We start from the raw sequence: 17,796 nt of genomic DNA, 5'->3' as shown, positions 1-17,796 counted from the left end.
CCAATTCCATTCACGTAGGCATTCACGGTTACTGACCAAGGCCTCTTAAGAAGCCCCACTGGAATGCAGTTGGTGATACTTCAGCCTGCACTTCATAACAACGAATTCCAGTCAGAGGGTTAGTCTGGAAAGCATCTGGCCTAGGAACCAGTTGTCTAGTGAGCTGTAATGTAAATTGGCACCCTGGTGATAGCATCTTACACTCCCTTCGCTATTTGGGGTGTGTCCCACTCTCCTTTGGTAGAAAGCCAGAGTTCAGAATGTCCTTCGAGTCTCATCTTTGTGAGAACCTAAGAATGGCTTAAACCCCAATTTGACTCACTCATGCAGGTTGAGTAAATCATGTGGTGCTGAAATGTCTCTTATGAACAAATCCATTTTAGCTAAGCTGTCAGTTTTCATGAGAATCTATAGCTACTCCCTGCCACAATGAAAGGTTTACAAGTGTCCGGGGCTAAAGAGACTGCCTTCTTCCTTCAGCAAAAGGACTGAGTTAGTTTTTTTAGGTTTTGCCTCAATGATGCTGCTAGCGGCAGCTTGAGGAGATTCTATTGCGGGTCTCACAAACTGCTATGATGTGAAGACTACTTGCATGTTGAAAATGTAAAAATACATTATCTTCAACGTGATTGACAATTCAAGGTTAAAAAGACCCCTTGCTCACCTTTCTAGCAAGTGAGAAAGATGAAAAACCTGGCCCCAGAGCACACATGCTCAGAGGCCTCCTTCACAGTCGTGGCTCGCTGGGATTATAGGGGGTGGGGAAGAGTGGGGGCTGAAATTAATACAATAAAAAAATATTAAAAAACTACAACCGATCTTCATCTCAGCAGCAGGCAGTCACAGGCTCCCAGCCTACCCTGCAGCCAATCCGGACACTGCTCAAGGCAGCATTAGGATTGGCTGGAAGTGCCCAGCCAGGGTGCTCCCAGGCAGACTGGGAATCTGTGCCTGCTGTCTCCAGCAGCAACAGTGCCGGGCTGGAGAGGGCACAGTGCACATGTGTGTTCAAACATACATGCGCACTGAGGTGAGTGCAGAGTGCTCTACCCTCAGTGCTCATCATCCCCAATACCCCGCCCCTTTAACATGAAAGGACAACAAACTAGGTTTATTGTCCTTTCATTGTTAAAGGAGTTGCAGCAGCTGGCGAGGGGGGGGGGGTTGAGTGACACTCCTCCGCCATAGCAGAGGAGCCGCCACTGCTCCTTCACCCAAAGCTCCCACTCTCATCACAGTGCATAAACAGTTTCAGCTTGCCTTCTCCTCAACCTCTAGACCAGCAGTCATCTACATGTGACTTGCAAGCAACATGCTGCTTGCAGGACAAACATCTGTTTCTCACCAGCTTCAGTCACATTTAAAGTGCTCCTGCCAGGCACACTATTTGTCTGTTCCTCGTTCTTCCAGTCTCCAAAAACCTCTGAAACATTGCATGCCTGCAGCCAGGAGGAGGGCGGCACAGGAGCCTAGGTTTGGAAAGCTTGTGTTTCCATTAGTGGCTGGACAAGTAGCCCTAAAATCAGCGGCACTGGAATTATGCCGCAGAGGAGCACCAAATTATGTGGCAGGGTTGACTAAATTATGCTGCAAGAAAAGGCAAATTGTGTGACACAACGCAGCACATTTTTATTCATTTGAAATGTTTACACATGGTAATACTGTTTGGGCAAAGATTTCACCTCATTAGTATCAATTCAACAGCTAAATACAGAAGTAAGCAAATGAATGATGACCAGGTAATTTTTGCGAAGGGCCTTCCACTGCACACGAACGTCATCGCATTTTTAATAACTACATTTGTGATCCATTAGAGCTAAAAACATCTGTTGTTAGCATCTGCAGATTGTGCAGAAGATGATGGATTATGAGGCAAATCCATAATTATGCAAAAAAGCCGCAGAACTGCACAATTCCAGATGCCCTGCACAGACTACCTTGCACGTGCAATAGTGCAAGTCAGGACAGAAAACGTTGCTTATCTCGTCGGTACCTAATCATAAACTTCCTGACCACTAGTCAACATTTTGTTCTCTTGCAGAGCAAGATTCCATCTACAAAAAGCCGATTAGCAGTGCACTGTTCGTGACTGTCGGAAGGCATTAAGTAGAGCGAGGCTGCCTTATTGGGTCATTACCTAAATAAATTAAATTAAAGCAATGAAGACCAGTTACCAGTGACTCCGGTTACAAGTCCCTGCGTGGGCTTTCCTTTTAGCACTTCCAAGTTTAGCCTCCACCTGTTTGCATCAGTGGCTTGGTATAGATTTTCTCTAGTTACAAGCATTAGCAAAGCCAATAGGTTTAACGCTCATACACACATGCTGATCAAAGTGTATACAATGCCTGGATGAGATTAAGAATTGAATGGGTAAGGACAATTTTCTTTTCAGGTGCAAAATAGGTTCCCAGGGGTTCCATAGAGCTGGAAGGATGCGCGAAAGGAGCTAATAAAAGGAAGGTAAGAAGGTGAGACAAACACTCTGATGGGCTGATCCAGGATGTGATTAATGTGTCAAGCCAATGGCCGACTTTCATGGGCGTCTGTAGAATTGTTCTTTTTTTTGGGGGGGGGGGGGAGGATGTCCCAGATTCTTTTTGGCGGGGCCCGCGGCCGTACTAGTGCAGGCAGGTTATACACTACAGCAGCCGAAGTGTTACACTGCACTGTCAGCCTGCACACCAGGCTGTACCTAAATCTGGGGGTGAGAGGGGAACAAGTGCCCCCACCTTCCGCCCTGCAGACGCTCATGTTGACTTCCTGTACTAGAGAATGCCATGGCTGAAGAAGACTGAATCGAAGCCCCTCAAAGCATGTATGAAATACAATATGTTTGCTGTGAATAGTAAAAGTACCATTATACACCAAATCTGATGGGGCATAAAAATGAGGGTCTGGGAAGTGTGAATTGAACAAGGAGGGATAACCACAGAGCATATGGAGTGGGTGGAAAATGCTGCCCAAACCTGTGGTTGGACTGCCATTGTTCACCCCTAGCTGCAGCATCTCCATTCTAATTTACAGTTACTGTGCAGCTATGGCACATCACACCTGGTAATATAGACCAGTGGCAGCTGGTATTAGCGAAAAGTGGTGGGGGGCACAGGAACAATAATAAAAATAACAAAAGATTACTTACCTGCCACCAGCTGCCTCGCTGCTTTACTGCTTCTGGTGCACAGGCTCCCAGACACCCTTGCGCCAATCCAGACGCTGATTTCATGTTGGTAAAACTATTATCCAGCATGACAGAAGTGCTGGGATCGGTCTGAGTGGGCTGGTTTTGCCCTCCCATAAGGACTGGAAGCCTGTGCCTGCTGTTCTCCACCCAGCTGTGCAACACAGCTCGAGTTGGAGGCTGGAGAAATTCTAAGTGCATTTCTTTTGGCAGTCTTTACAGAGCCGGCCAAACTGACATGTGCACCTCCAGGTTTGCTGCTGTGAAAGGTTTTGCCCTGCCCCAAAAACTCAGCTCCAGGTCTGTGATGATAAACAAAACACTAATACAATTGTTTTATTTGTAATGCTTTCATCTGCTGGCTGCAGCAATGGGGCGCTGCTTCTTCAACTGAGGAGCCACTGCTGATATATTGTAGACATCAAAACTTCCCAAATATTCACAGAGACAGCAGAGCCCCTAGCTTGACAAAGCAGCCATATGCAGATAATGCTCGCAAATCAGGCCTCTCAGCTCACTGAGAAGTGGATTAGGTCCTGAGAGGGGTGTTATTATTGTTCGACTTTGTGCTGCATGTACATGCATTTCTCTGTGTAGGTTATGTAGAAAGCATAAGCCTCGACAGCAGGAGATATGTAGCACATGACCTTGTGTGCTGGTTAGTTTTAGGAGAGGTACCTGTGTTAGAACAGGATTCCTCAGAGAGCTAAATGCTTGCCATTGTGATAAATGCATCGTTCTAGAGGTCAAGAGTGAAAGCTGGTAGTCAGGCTCTACCTTCCATCCCTTTACGGTCATGCCTACTGGTTGTGTGCATCATAGGGCTTCCTGTACTCAGAGTATCAAGAGCTGAAGATAACAAAGATAAAAAGTATCTCTGAAGAGAATTGTCCCATGGAGCTCACCTCCATGCCACTGAGAAACAGATACCTGTTAACCAACTCAATGGTACTCATTTTATCAACCTTGGAAGCACAAAAGGCTCAGTGGCCCACTGGGATATAAATCAGTGACAAAATTCACCAATTGCCAATGCTGCCTTGCAATAGCATGACATTTATAGGGGGAAGAGCATTTGGGATATTTGGAGAAGGGAGGGCAGTGAGACGTAATGGCTGAGGAAAAGGGAGACAAAGGGATCAAGAGAAGAGGATGAGGTGCTTTAAAAAAAATGGGAACTATGATCGTGAGTGCAAAGGAGGCAGCATCAGTGATGTGGCTAAAATGAAAAAGTTTGTTTGGCGGTCTTTCATCATCAGGTAGGAAAATAATACACCTTAAATGATAAAAGACAAATGAAAGTTAAAATAGTGGGAAATGTATTATTTTATGTTACGAAACCTTAATTGGTTAATGTGATCATGGGAGATGTCTGTATCTGTAACCGGACAGCCACAGCGTTTAATCTTGATTGGCATGGTTGAGAACAGTGCCTTGAAAATTTATAGTGCTATCAATCTAGCCTCTGATACAAACCACTGTGAATTTATGTCATTATTTTAAAATTGTACAAACAACATAATGTAGCCCTGATGCAAAATGTGCAAAAAGATTTAGTATTTAAGATAAAACAAATGCTTTTAAAATATAATTTTTATTAACTCGCATTCCAACTATACCTAGGGCAAACATTTTTCATAATTTCAAATGTGCAAGATAAGGACACTTCAGAACTCAGCTGGTAACAGACGCCATTAAATTACGTCTCAAAAGGAAATCATTTTTGTCACCAAGAAGCTTCATGTGCCTCAATCAATTAAAGTCTCCTAGCAATCCTTTACATTTGTTGATTAACCAGTTACACATATTTACATTCATTTCAGGAAGCAGGCAGCCTTGTGAGAAAGCGGGTCTCTTGTTTAGCGGTCTTCTCTCCAGTGGCTTGCCAGAAGTTGAGACCCATCGCTGTTGCTTTCACCATAGGTGAGGATTAACATTGAAAATGTTTTTGTATAATTACAATATGGCAATAATCACAATAATAATTAAGGACAAAATTATAGACAGGCTGTTCCCCATAGAATGCCCACTTCAACCTGTGATCAGGAGAAATACAGAGGAACAGGGAAATGCAGAAAGTGAAACCGAAATAAGGGAGACAACAGAGAGAAACATGGATATTGTAGCGTCCTCCCTAGCTCAGGAGCATACAAATGACCACACACACAGCTCTGTAGATATGTCTAAGTTTCAGCTTATGATCATACACTGCACTATGATTATGTCAACCGTTAATAACCACACCTTAACACCTCTCAACAAGTTATGTAATCCCTCCATTGAATTCGCTTAGAACCACAAGGGTCCAAGCACACTGTCTCACAACACTACATCTCCCCTTTGTTAAATAAAAAGTTAAAACAGTCACATTAAATTTCTTCAATATGTTCTTGAGGTGCTTGCAATAGTCGGCCAGACTGAGGGGTATGAGGTGGTTGAGATGCACTCTGGTGGTGCACCGATGGCACAGGCTCTGATGCTTGATCTGGACTCTTAGGCAGAATCACCCGCATTCATAATTGCAAGATCTGACAAACGTTGAGGTTGGTGCTTAAAGTGTGAAAAGTCCCGTGTGATGGACTTTTCGGGATTATGCACTATCACAATGTGCCCTTTCCAGTCATAATCGTCAGAGGGTCAACAGTAAACGGAGTTTCGCTTTCTGCTTTTGTTTCTGCTTGACCAGGGACCAGTCACCTTCATGTGAGACTGTTTCCTCAACACCGATCAGAAAATGTTTTCATTTTGCAGTTTCGAGACGTGTCTGACATTAATCTTATCAGCTTTTAAGGGTTGGTCCACTGCTACTGTGGCAGGTTGGTTCAGATGGCTCTCCCAAATAGCAAGGTGGCACGACTCTCACCAGTTGTGTAGAGAGGAGTTGAATGATAAACACAGAGGGCTTGACACAGGACCTGCTTTAACTCGATCCCTTCCACTGATGCTCGCTGAATTACCCTTTTGAGAGTACCCATGAATCATTTCACAACACAATTGGCCGCAGAGGTGTACTCTTTTAATGCTTGACATTTACTTTGACTAGAAACTCATCGAGTTCCTTGCTACTGAAAGGTTGACCATTGTCAGATTTGGAATGGCGGGGATACCCCACCCTGCAAAGATGTCATCCAGCCACTCAATTACCCTGTCATGGGTTGTTGATGATGGCTCCTCTACTAGAGGAGAGAGTGAATACTCCTCAATGACTACCATGAGATGTCAGTATCCTAAGGGTGCAAAGGATTCAACTGCAACTCCTTCCTAAACCTGTGCAGGAAAATCTTACATTGTTAATGGATGTTGTGTCACTTAGGAGATAGGGAACTGAGTGCCATCTTTGTAACTGCCTATCAACTCGCTTGTCTAGACGCAGGAACCACACTCTGTCTCTTAGGGCTCTCTTGGAGGCTGCAATGCCACAATGTTATGCATGGGCTACTTCAATGACTTGCTGTCTTTGACTCTCGGGTACGACATTCTTGAGCCTCCCCATACAACACCTTCCCTGGTCACTGACAGTTCATCCTGTACAATGTAAATTTTTTGAAATTTAACATAGTCAGCAAAATATAGAGTGCTCCTCTTTTACAATTGAGTTGAAATTATGTCTTTGATGCTAGGCATGTTCTTATCTGCATTTGAAGCAGCAATTATCTGTTCAATGGATAGGGCTGCTGGTGTGCTTGACCCTCCAGGGAAGTTAATGTACTCCTCGGCAGGTTTGGATGTCACATTGTGGCGATGTAATAGTACTTGTGAAAATTAATCAGCAAGGTTCTGATCTTTACCTGGCTTGTGTACAATTGTGTTGTCATACTCTTGCAGTTTCAACCCCCACCTCTCAAAGCGAGGGGGAATCTTGGCTTTCGGATTTCCAAAAATAGTGAGCAGCGCTTGGTGATCTGTAATGATAGTGATATGTCTTCCATATAGAAACCCATCAAAATGTACACAAACAGGCAGTTTCTTCTTCTCTGGCTGAGAATAGGCACATTCAGTTTTAGACCGGCTGGCATATGCCACAACGTGTCAATGAGCATTTGGGTGACCATTATGTAGAGCAAGGACTGCACCAGGCCCCACCAGGCTCGCATCTACTGTGATCTCAGTAGATAACTTTGGGTCAAATAGGCCATCTCAGCTGCATTCTCAATTGAATTTTTTGATGTTTTGAAGAAGCTTTGACCACATTCAGCTGACCACTGGAAAGGGACAATTTGTTTAGTCAAGTCTCTCAATGGCATACTCACTGTAGCAAAGCCACAAACGTACGTTGGGCAATAACTGGCCATTTCTACGAAGGATCATAGCATGGTGAAATCTTGTGAGGGGGCAAGTAGCTGACAGTGCTTGCACTTTATCAAGGTCAGGAGTCATTCCACCATCAGAGAATATGCGCCCAAAGAATTTAAATTTGCTCTTCTGAAAATCACACTTTGCTGCATTCACAGAGTCCTTCATCAGCATGAAAGTGGAACACTTGTGTCATGTTCCTTTTGCGTTGCTCCAAATTCCAGCATGTCATTACTGTAATTAAAAGCATGCGTGACAGGTTGAATTATGAGAGATATAACATCCTGAAATATTTCTGCAGCTGACGACACTCTAAAACTCAACCTTTTGTATCTGAACAAACCAACATGAGTCGAAAAAGCAGTGATGTACATACAGTTGTCTTCTAACTAGAGTTGATGGTATCCCTTGTTCAGGCCAAGACAGGAGAAGACTTTGGCACTATTCAGTTGCATGATCACGTCCGCGATGTGTAGACCAGGATGTCTTTCTCTGTTGATTGCTTTATTGGTTAGCGTATATCAACACACATACACACTGCACATTCACTATCCTCTTTTGGGACCACCATTATGGGTGAAACCCATGGTGTAGGACTGGTGAAGAGTTCGATGTCTTGCTTGAACAGCATTTCTAGTTCTTTCTCAATGGCTCCATGCAAGTCAAAAGGGACTCTGCGGTACTGCTGGGCATAAGGGCAAATGTCCTCATTAATATAAAGTTGCACTTTCATTGCCTTGAGTCTTCCAAGGCCATGAAACAATGATGGAAACTGGCTCACAATTTTAGATTGTTTGTGTGTGGAGGTTGTAATGGAGAGATATCAGACCCATGTCAGCAACCGTGGCAAAATTGAGTAGGCAGGTACTGAACAAAATTCCTTGAAGAACGTGAATTGGTGCTTGCACTGGTGCTGCTTTATGTTGCATTGTCGCTGTGAATAACCCTGGACTCTGCAACGGTTTAGAAGCAACCCGCGTGTATACCTTCATGTTTGACAGGTTGCACCATGGCACAGAAGACAGGCTATTGAACTTCAACTGGCATGATGTTAATCAACACACCACTGCCTATGATAAAGGTTATGGGGCAACCATTGACCTATAGTGTTATCTTGTAGCTATTTCCAATTGAATTCAGTTGTTTTGTTTGATGGTTTGCCTTTTGTTCTTCCTTGCAAGCAGCCAAACCGATATGCGCCTGTCATTTCCCGGTCAATACCATCATCACACTCATCTTCTTCACTGATGCTTGATAATAACAGTGAAGAGCCTTTGCAGGATGAGCTTGATGTCTGGTTTCTACTTGTCGAAACTGATGTTACTTTTTGGCCTTGTGGGCATGGCCAGAATTGCTTCTGGACGAGTCTGGTGTCCATTTTCTCTTCTCACTGTGATGTGTTTGGTTTCTCTTTAGCTTTGCAAACCTTTATGAAGTGGTTTTCTTTCCCGCAACCTTTGCATGTCTGTCCTATGGCTGGACATTTATTGTCAAAGGGAAATGAAAACCCATATCGGAAATACAGTTTTTTTTTTCTTTGAAGACGTCGACTTGCCTGCATTTCCTTCATACTTGTGCTTGCTTTTCATGGCCAACGTGGATTTATTTTTCACTGTTCCACCTTTCGTATCAGCAGCTTGTTGATCTGCTCTTTCATCGGCTCTTGCAGCCATTAGTATTTTTTCTAAACTGAGTGTCTCTCTTAATATCAGTCTCCTGAAAGTCTGACAGAAAGCCAAAGACTCTGAGAAGTATAGCTTTTAGGCCATTAAATTCACTAAACTTCTTGTTTGATAAGCACACCAAGTCTTTCAACAAACTCATCCATCATTTCACCAGCTTGCTGTCTCACTTGACTGAAAATGTACCTTTCACTGTCGACATCAGCATCAGATTGAACTAAGTACTCAAATGCTTGTTTGATCTGACGTTTTGATATTACATCAGGCTGCAAGATTTTCTTCAGCACTTTTTACTCCATCACCGGCAAGGTTCTTTAAATACTTTATGATTTTCTTATCAGCTACTTCTTCCAGGGCATCTATGAAGTCATTGGGACACATGATCACATTAGATCAGCACTAAATGCTTCAATAACGTCCAGCGGAAAACAAATACTAGAATTCAAAGTTTTGTGTATAGATTTCAAATACTTATAGCCCAGAGCACCTCTAAGCCATGTATCTGCACTACACCTCTGGTCTGGACCGCTGATCCATCAATGCTACTTTTTATAGCCCCCACCACCCTGTGATATACAACGTCAAACATGTTGGAAAAACCATTAGAGCACAGGCAAGCAGACTCTAAGAAGCACTAGACACATGATTAGGTTACATTGGAACCCGCCAAGAGAGTATGGCTGTGGCTGGCTTTTCAGGGCCCATTTACTTTTCTGTTACCCAAGGGCCCCTCCCCATCCCCCAACGCTACACCGGAAGAGAGAAGGCAAGCAAAACCCCAGGCACATACAAAAAAATGAAAGCTCCAATAATTATTATAAATAACTATAGCTGGTGTTGGGTAGGCTGGGACCGCCATCCCTCTGGCCCCAGGATGCAACACTAATTTCTATTCACTAGCCTATGTGTGATGGATGTGCCCAGATATGGGTTCTGTGCTCACTGTGCCACAGAAGACAGGTTATATCTCAATGACGAGCCCTCAGTAAGCCAAAACTAATCTAGGTTAATTGTATTCCTGTCACGAGGGGACTTGCACTGGCAGCAAATGCTGCTCAGTTCATACAAGAGCAGGACCTAGACCTAGCTAAACATGGCAGGTCTCTGCCTAGAGTGGTACAGTATGCAAAAAAATGATAGACTGGAATGAGGTCCAGGTGATTGCCCGTGGCTTAGAATAATTCAAGTATTATTTCCATCACTTTGTTGTTTTTTGTAGTGGATGCCCGATGTGTGATGCATATGCCCAGACATGGCTACAGCGTTTATTGTACCACAGGACTCAAGCTATACCTCACAGACAAGGTCAAAATCAGTCTGGGGTTGCTTGTGCTCCTGTCTGGAAGGGACCTGCCCTGTCATTATGGGATGGTCTGTTCATTTAGGAGCAGGACTTACACTGATTTGCAAATGGCTTGTCTATGTCCAGATTGGTATAGTGGGCGAAAATGGTGCAACGGAATATGGCCCAAGAAATCACCAGTGACTAAGATTAAAGTATTCCTTCCATCGTTATGTTGTTGGTTTAAACTAGATGAATAGCTCAGTAATTAGCTTCTGAAAAATTCCACTACTCCCATATCACTAGTTTGCTTTGGACTTGTCATGTGTCTGAGATTTTAATATGACATTGTCTTAGAATATAGTAATGTGAAGTTCGAGTGCCACTGCACCTGCTGCCCCATTCAAATCATGCCCCTTTAAACTGCAAGGTAACCACAATTGTGACTGCCTGTTTAGTAGTAAAATAAAGGAATATTTCGTGTTTAGAGAAAGTATAACAATGTTTAGCCCTGATGCCACTACACCTGCTGCACCATTCAAATCATGACCCTAGTGCCTGCAAGATAACTGCACTTGTGAAAGCCTATTTAGTAGTAAAATGTAGCAATAATCTGTGTTTAGAGGTGTTCTGACAGCTTGTGGCATCGGTGCCAATACATCGGCTGCACTGTTCAAATCATGACCCTATTGCCTGCAATTTGTGCACTTGTGACTGCCTGTTTCATAGTAAAATATATAAATATTTGGAGCTTAGAGGGGTTCTGACACCTTGTGGCATTGGTGCCACTGCACTTGCTGCACCATTAAAACCATGATCCTAGTGCTTGCACGATAACTGCACTTGTGACTGCCTGTTTAGTAGTAAAATATAGCAATATCTGGTGTTTAGAGGATTTCTGACAATTTTTAGCCCGGGTGCCACTGCACCATTCAAATCATGAAACACACTTGTGACTGCCTGTTAATAAATCACTAACAGAATAACAATTCGAAATAAAACGTCGCCCAATTATGCAAATTAATTTTCTTTAAAAATGAGTAAATGGTCATTTAAGAACAAACACAAAAATATTGCTACTATTTACAACTGTTATTCATCAGAAATGTAATGATAAAGTAATCAAAAAGACAACATAATGAGCCCACTCACTGCTTGCTTTACATCTGTACTCAATGCTCCATTGCAAGATGGCTGACACATTTACACACATTTCAATATGAATGGACTTGCATTCAATTAATCTTTTCAGGTACAAACAGTAATAAGTAACCAATCTAAAAAAAACAGAAGGTGTACTTCAGCCACGTTCCACACAACAGCAAAAGCAGAACAGAAAGCAGGAAGTGACCTGCTAGCCAACAAAAAGCAAGTAAATTCAAGCGACGTTCGAATGAACAATTGGAAAGTTCGGATAAGTAAAGGGCAAGGTAGGGCAGGTTCTAAGTCCCTTTAAACATTATTTTGGTGACATAAGACTTTGCAAGCGCTGTGCAGACGAACCGTAAGAAACACTCTTATACTACTGCTAAACAATATAAAACTCCTACAATACAATATCTATGAATGACCAAACTTCAGTTCCTGAGTCTGACTTAATCCCTTCAAACACCAATGATCATAGAAATCTCTGAAAGTATATCCAAGGAAGTTAATCCTAATGAATTAAAAACAAAGGCAATCCTTACCTCCTCAGACTAGGAGGAAGCCAGCAAGCTAATCTAGCCCACTCTATTAAATCTCTAGTTTATAGAGACACAAACTCTACCCAAAAACTACCCTCACCAAGATAATTCAAGCTTATTAATTACCATCTCATTTATTAACTACTCATGGCAACCTCCATCATAAAAGCAGCCCTAAATCCATCTCTTCCATTATTGAATGTCTTCTGAGATCATGATACTGGACTGACATTTTAAATAAGTACACCCACGATCTCCTCTCTATCAGAAACTAGATGAAACCACCCACAAACCATCACAGACACCCTGCTACTCCATGGTTTAGCAATTATACATTTTGATAGTGAATGAAAGGGAGGGTGGTGGCGCAATGATCTATGACAAGTTTAACTACAAACAGATTTATGCATGTGTTTTCTTTCTTTCAAATGCTTTATGGGTGAAGTAAAAACATTTATGTTAAAAGCTGTAAGGAGCATCATCATCTACCAACCCCCAGGGGAAGGACATTCAGTTTGAGAAACAAATACATCAGCCCTGTGAAGGCTAAATGTTTACTAAAACATTCCTGAATTTTGAATCTGCATAGAACTGGACTTAATATAGAAAATAATGTGGGATGTGGAAAATGTGCCCACTTGAGTGACCACCAGTAATCACAAAGTGTCATTAAATGCTTATTAAACAAATTGATGTGCTCGTTTTAAGATTAATGTAGTAGTAAGTTATAGTAATGATTACTTATTACGTATTGGCTTTATTAAATTGTAGACCTTAAGTTAGCGAGGTCTTGGGCCTAATTGCACAGCCTCATGTTAAACTGTAGTGTTAAGATAATGTAGTGAGAAATGTTTGCTTGAAGAAATTAATACGCAAATTGTTTTCCACTGAGTTGACCAAACGATAGCAGATGCTTTTCTTTTCTCATGAGAATTGCCTACTAGAATGTGCTGCATTAGTTACTCTTACATTGTATAGTTTATTGTGTGAGAAAACGATGTTCCCAGGAGCTAACAATCGATGCACTCACTGGAGGACAGAGGGATACAAAATTGTTACCTGATGAGCCCGACGATGGGAACAGGAGAAGAGGAGCCAATCATTGATATGTGAAAGACAGTTTAGTTCTATCTTAGATTTGAAATTCTAATTCTATTGAACTAAATGTAAACGTACGATTCTTGGACCAATGGCGACGTGGGAAGTGGTTTAGACAATTTTAACTTAGCCCGACTGCACAGAGAGAGAAGCGCTCATTTCTCATTTCCATTTCCTGCCGATGAGGTGTACTCTCCTTTTGATTTCTCTTACTTACAGAATTCTATCTTTAACTTTATTGCTTAAACTTCTGATGCTGAATGCTGATCCCTTAGAGTTTGCTTTCCATATGGTTCAGATAGCTTAGAGTCCCTGGTTCTGAACCCTTCTCTTTCATTGTCCAATGCTGACTGAACATATGTGCAATTGACAAAGATAATTGCAGGTTGCTAATCCATACTGAGGAGAGGTATAACAAAATGCTATTGTTCTTGTTGTAATTTGTCTTTTGTTTCTATGTCCCAACCGCTATTTTGATAGAGCCATAGTTAGATGTTTTAACAAATTTGTGTTGACCAAATTGTTTTGCATGAAGCCGAAACATGTTATTGTAATCAGAAGTTTAGTAAAGGAAATCCTAAAATGCTAATAGGTTGCTATTAATAAAATAATTGATGTTACTCAGTTGCTGAATCTAGATGTATGCTATTTCTTTTGCACAGTCGTTCTTGCTATTGATTTGTACTGTAACTCTTGAATGTGTAGTAATTCATCCTTTAGTTAAATTGAGATTCTTTAGAAGATTTGGCCAACCATTGTTTTTGTATGTATACCATTTGATTATGAGACTAAGTTACGTGATATTCGCATTGTTAATATAGGGAAATAAACATTCTAAACTTTATATAAAGGTGTGGTTATTCATGGCCGAAGGGGTCATGGTGCATGAGATTACAGACTCCAAAGATTGATATTGTTGATTGATAATGTTAATGATTTGTATTGAAATTAAGTCTTGTGGTGGGACTTACTCTAAGCGCAGTCAAGTGGTCAATCGAATCTCTAACGCGTCCCCTTATGAATTAAAGATAAAAAACCAAATAAGGTCAGATGTGCTAACAGAAATGATAGCATAGTAGGATGGTTAGTCTCCTTAAGAGCCCATCATAAGGCCCCGTACACGGTTAGCCTCCTTAAGAGCCCATCATAAGGCCAGCTAGATGGTTAGCCTCCTTAAGAGCCCATCATAAGGCCCGCTAGATGGTTAGCCTCCTTAAGAGCCCATCATAAGGCTCGGTAGGGTTAGTCTCCTTAAGAGGCCATCATAAAGTTTAGAGATAGGTAGAAGAGTAAGATGATTACGCTCTTGAAGAGGCCACCTAGAAATATAGCAGAGTAGGAAGGTCAGTCTTCCTAAAAGCCTATCATAAGATCCTTTTTGTTTTCCAGAAATGACAGCAGAGTAGGAAGGTTTCCACATGGTAATGTTTCAGTAGGAGACCATTATAAAAGAAAGGTTACGTCTTTGGCTCTCTAAAAATGTTAGCAGGGTAGAGGAGTTGGACGAACAGTTCCCTTAAGAGATCAAGTATAATTCACAGATTTGGTGAGTGAAAGTGGTAAAGGTTAAGATTTCAGATTCAGTGTTAAAAAGTGGTGAGAAAATGTGTCCCTAAGAACTTAGAATGACTTTCCCGGAACATTGGAGCTTGCCAATGATTGTTTGAAGATGTTCACGGCGTTCTAGTGACAGTCTGAATGGAATAGGTTTTGTGCTTGCACAGTTTAAGCAAATCGAAGGTGAAGTGTGATACTTGTGAGGGTTTAGGGAGTTAGCATATTCCAAATTAAGTTGTTGAAGGAGTTTGTGTACTCCAAAGTGAGAGTAGGGAAGCCGTTGAGCTTCAAGTGTGTGGTGCTTTGTGCAAAAAAATTAGCACGTGGTTGTTGACATACAGACCCCGTGTGGTCTAAGACTCCGCAGTATATTGAAAGTGTATGAAACACTTGGATTATTGCTGTAATTTGTCTGGTTTAATAGGTCAATCGGGCGTGGTTGACAAATGAGAGAGTGCGTGATAAAGTGAGTGAAAGGTTTTCGACTGCGATTTGATGAGTCCTATGTGCACCAGGACAGACCCACTGATCAGTTGAGTAAAATTTGCTGGTCGACTTTTGCTTGCGAGTCAGGGAAACTGAGAAAGAAAGAGTAGCTGCTAGAGCAAAAGACCATCTGAAAAATCCATAAGGTTTCTGAAGCAATAGTGTTACCTTACCTGTAATAAACAGAAAATTGGGTTTTTTATTGTGCTTAGTGCTCACAATAATTTTGCATTAGTTTTGCGCAAGTTTTGAGTTGAAGAAGACAAACCGAAAGACTTTGTCAGCTGCAGTACATGTGAGTGTGACGTCATCGGTGCCGCGCTGGGATAGGTCAGTTAGTGAGAAGGGTCGTGCACAGACTAGTGGACAACTGTGAATCGCAATTGGCTGAGAAGGTCAGCATAAAGGATTTTGGGATTGAAAGTCACTTACTGATTCGATTGAAAGTAGGGTAAAAAATTACAGAGATTACATTTTTCAAAGTTATTAAGAGTACCCTACGGGGAGATATGTTTATTCCAATGAGAGTAGGAGAAATTATAATGCAAGAAGGTACACCTGCCTATATTGTATTTGAAGAGCAGTGTGCTGCTCCATGTCTTTGGTTGTAACAGTGTGTTGGGATCTCAGTAAAATGCTGCCAAATGAGGTAGGAGTGAATTTCAAGTTTATTAGAAGGAAACTACAGAGCCACCTCATTAGCGTGCTGCCGGCACCTCTCCAACCGCCGTACTGCCGACAACACATTCTGCATTCTACCCTCGAGTACCGCATTACAAAAACCACCCCACGAGCCCTGCATTCGACGTTCCTCATACAACATACCATGTTTCTTTCTCTTTTTTTTTTTTTTACAACTATAAATAAAGACAAACAAAAACACATAGAACAACAGGGAAAACAAAAACAATATTGAAAGATAAAATCTCTCACAAAATCTGCTATATTCAAACTTAATAAGGACTCCGAAGAAAGAAAAAGGAAGTCTTAGAACTGAAAGAAATAACTGATCGGGTCTTAGTTTCCATTGCAAAAAATTTTCACGGGAAGATCTGCATGGCAATCCTTCCATACAACCTAAGGAAGACTTTTGTGTATTAAACTCACACGAATTTTGAACACGTATCATAGAGCTTCCACCATAACCCCTTTCACCTTCCTTGCTGCTGTCACTCTCATCACTTGTACTCGACGCAGGACGCTCGGATACGTTCCACCAGCGACCATCGTCAACCATAATTGCACTCCCACAAACTTTTCTCACCTTAACAGGTTTTCCAAAACTAAGATCACCTTCTATTTTTTTAACAGACATACTTTTTTTACATTTTTATTCGCACCAAATCTCCAGGGCAAACCATACACAACTTGGTGGCTTTGATGGTATCATACCTTCTTTTCATGCGTTCTTGTCCTGACCACACTTTTTCCCAGTCGACCACACTCTTCCTTCCACACAATCCTTTGCTCTTCAAAGAACTCGCTAACCATGATGGGAACAAAATGGTGGTTGGTTTACGACCTCTTAATGCTTCAAAAGGTGACACATTGGTTAATGAATGAACAGAGGTGCTCACTACCTCGAGGATGTCGTAATTATTGTGTCTAGCCCATTTTATAAAATCCCCAACCACTCTTCATTCTTTCGACCAAGCCATTGGTCTGGGGGTGATATAAAGAACTTCTCAAATGCCTAATATCAGATTGTTTCAAGAAGTCCTCCATTTCTGAATTAACAAACTGTACCCCATTGTCCAAAATAATGGTTTCCGGAAAGCCTTCTCGCATAAAGACTTCTTTAAGGAAGTTAACCGCATTGCTCGCTGATGGAACAGCACAAAAATGAACCTCAGGCCATCTACTGTGATAATCCATAAGAACAAAAGCATATCGTAACTTGTGAGGGAGAAAATTAAACGGCCCAATCATGTCGATCCCCACTTTAGACCACAGTCTTACAGGAACCTCAATAGGATGCAAAGGAGTACGTACTACCAACCCCTTCTCCGCAGAATTGCAAACAACACACCCTTTGACCACAACATCAACCTCTTTATCCATAGATGCCCACCAATAATTCTCCCTTAACCTCCTTTTGGTCATAGTCGCTCCAAAGTGTCCTTCATGTGCCAAATTTATCAGACCAGAACGTATATCATGCGGAGGGATACACCTCTCACCCCTCAATAGTATCTGATCTTCAATTGAAATTTAATTCTCAACTTTACAAAATGGTTGTAATGGTAAGGGAACATTCTTTTCTTTCGGCCACCCATTGATCACAAATTCTGTAACCTGGGCCAAAATCAGATCCTTTAAAAAGGCCACCTCCCAATCAGTTTTGGTAAAGCCCTTGGACACTGGAAGATCCACACTGGCAACAAAACAATCCTCTCTATCATCCTCAGAGTCAAAATCATTTGCCCTTCCATGGGTAACCTAGAAAGAAAATCCGCTCTTACATTAAGTTAACTTCCATGTCGTACTGTAACAATTTAGTGGTGAGACGGGCAATGCGTGGAGTAGTATAGTTGG

The 17,796-nt window shown here is 41.9% G+C and overlaps 1 protein-coding gene across 2 annotated transcripts in view; it reads right to left on the bottom strand.

The window, feature by feature from the left end:
• The window catches only part of IRAG2 (inositol 1,4,5-triphosphate receptor associated 2), an 871,311-nt gene that overhangs the window by 514,210 nt on the left and 339,305 nt on the right, over positions 1-17,796 (bottom strand). The gene's annotated exons all lie outside the window — the stretch shown is intronic.

This window comes from Pleurodeles waltl, chromosome 4_1 (assembly GCF_031143425.1).
Source record: "Pleurodeles waltl isolate 20211129_DDA chromosome 4_1, aPleWal1.hap1.20221129, whole genome shotgun sequence".
Classification (NCBI taxonomy): Eukaryota; Metazoa; Chordata; class Amphibia; order Caudata; family Salamandridae; genus Pleurodeles; species Pleurodeles waltl.
Note: the sequence above shows the minus strand (reverse complement) of the source record. Positions and strands in the feature narration are given on the sequence as shown.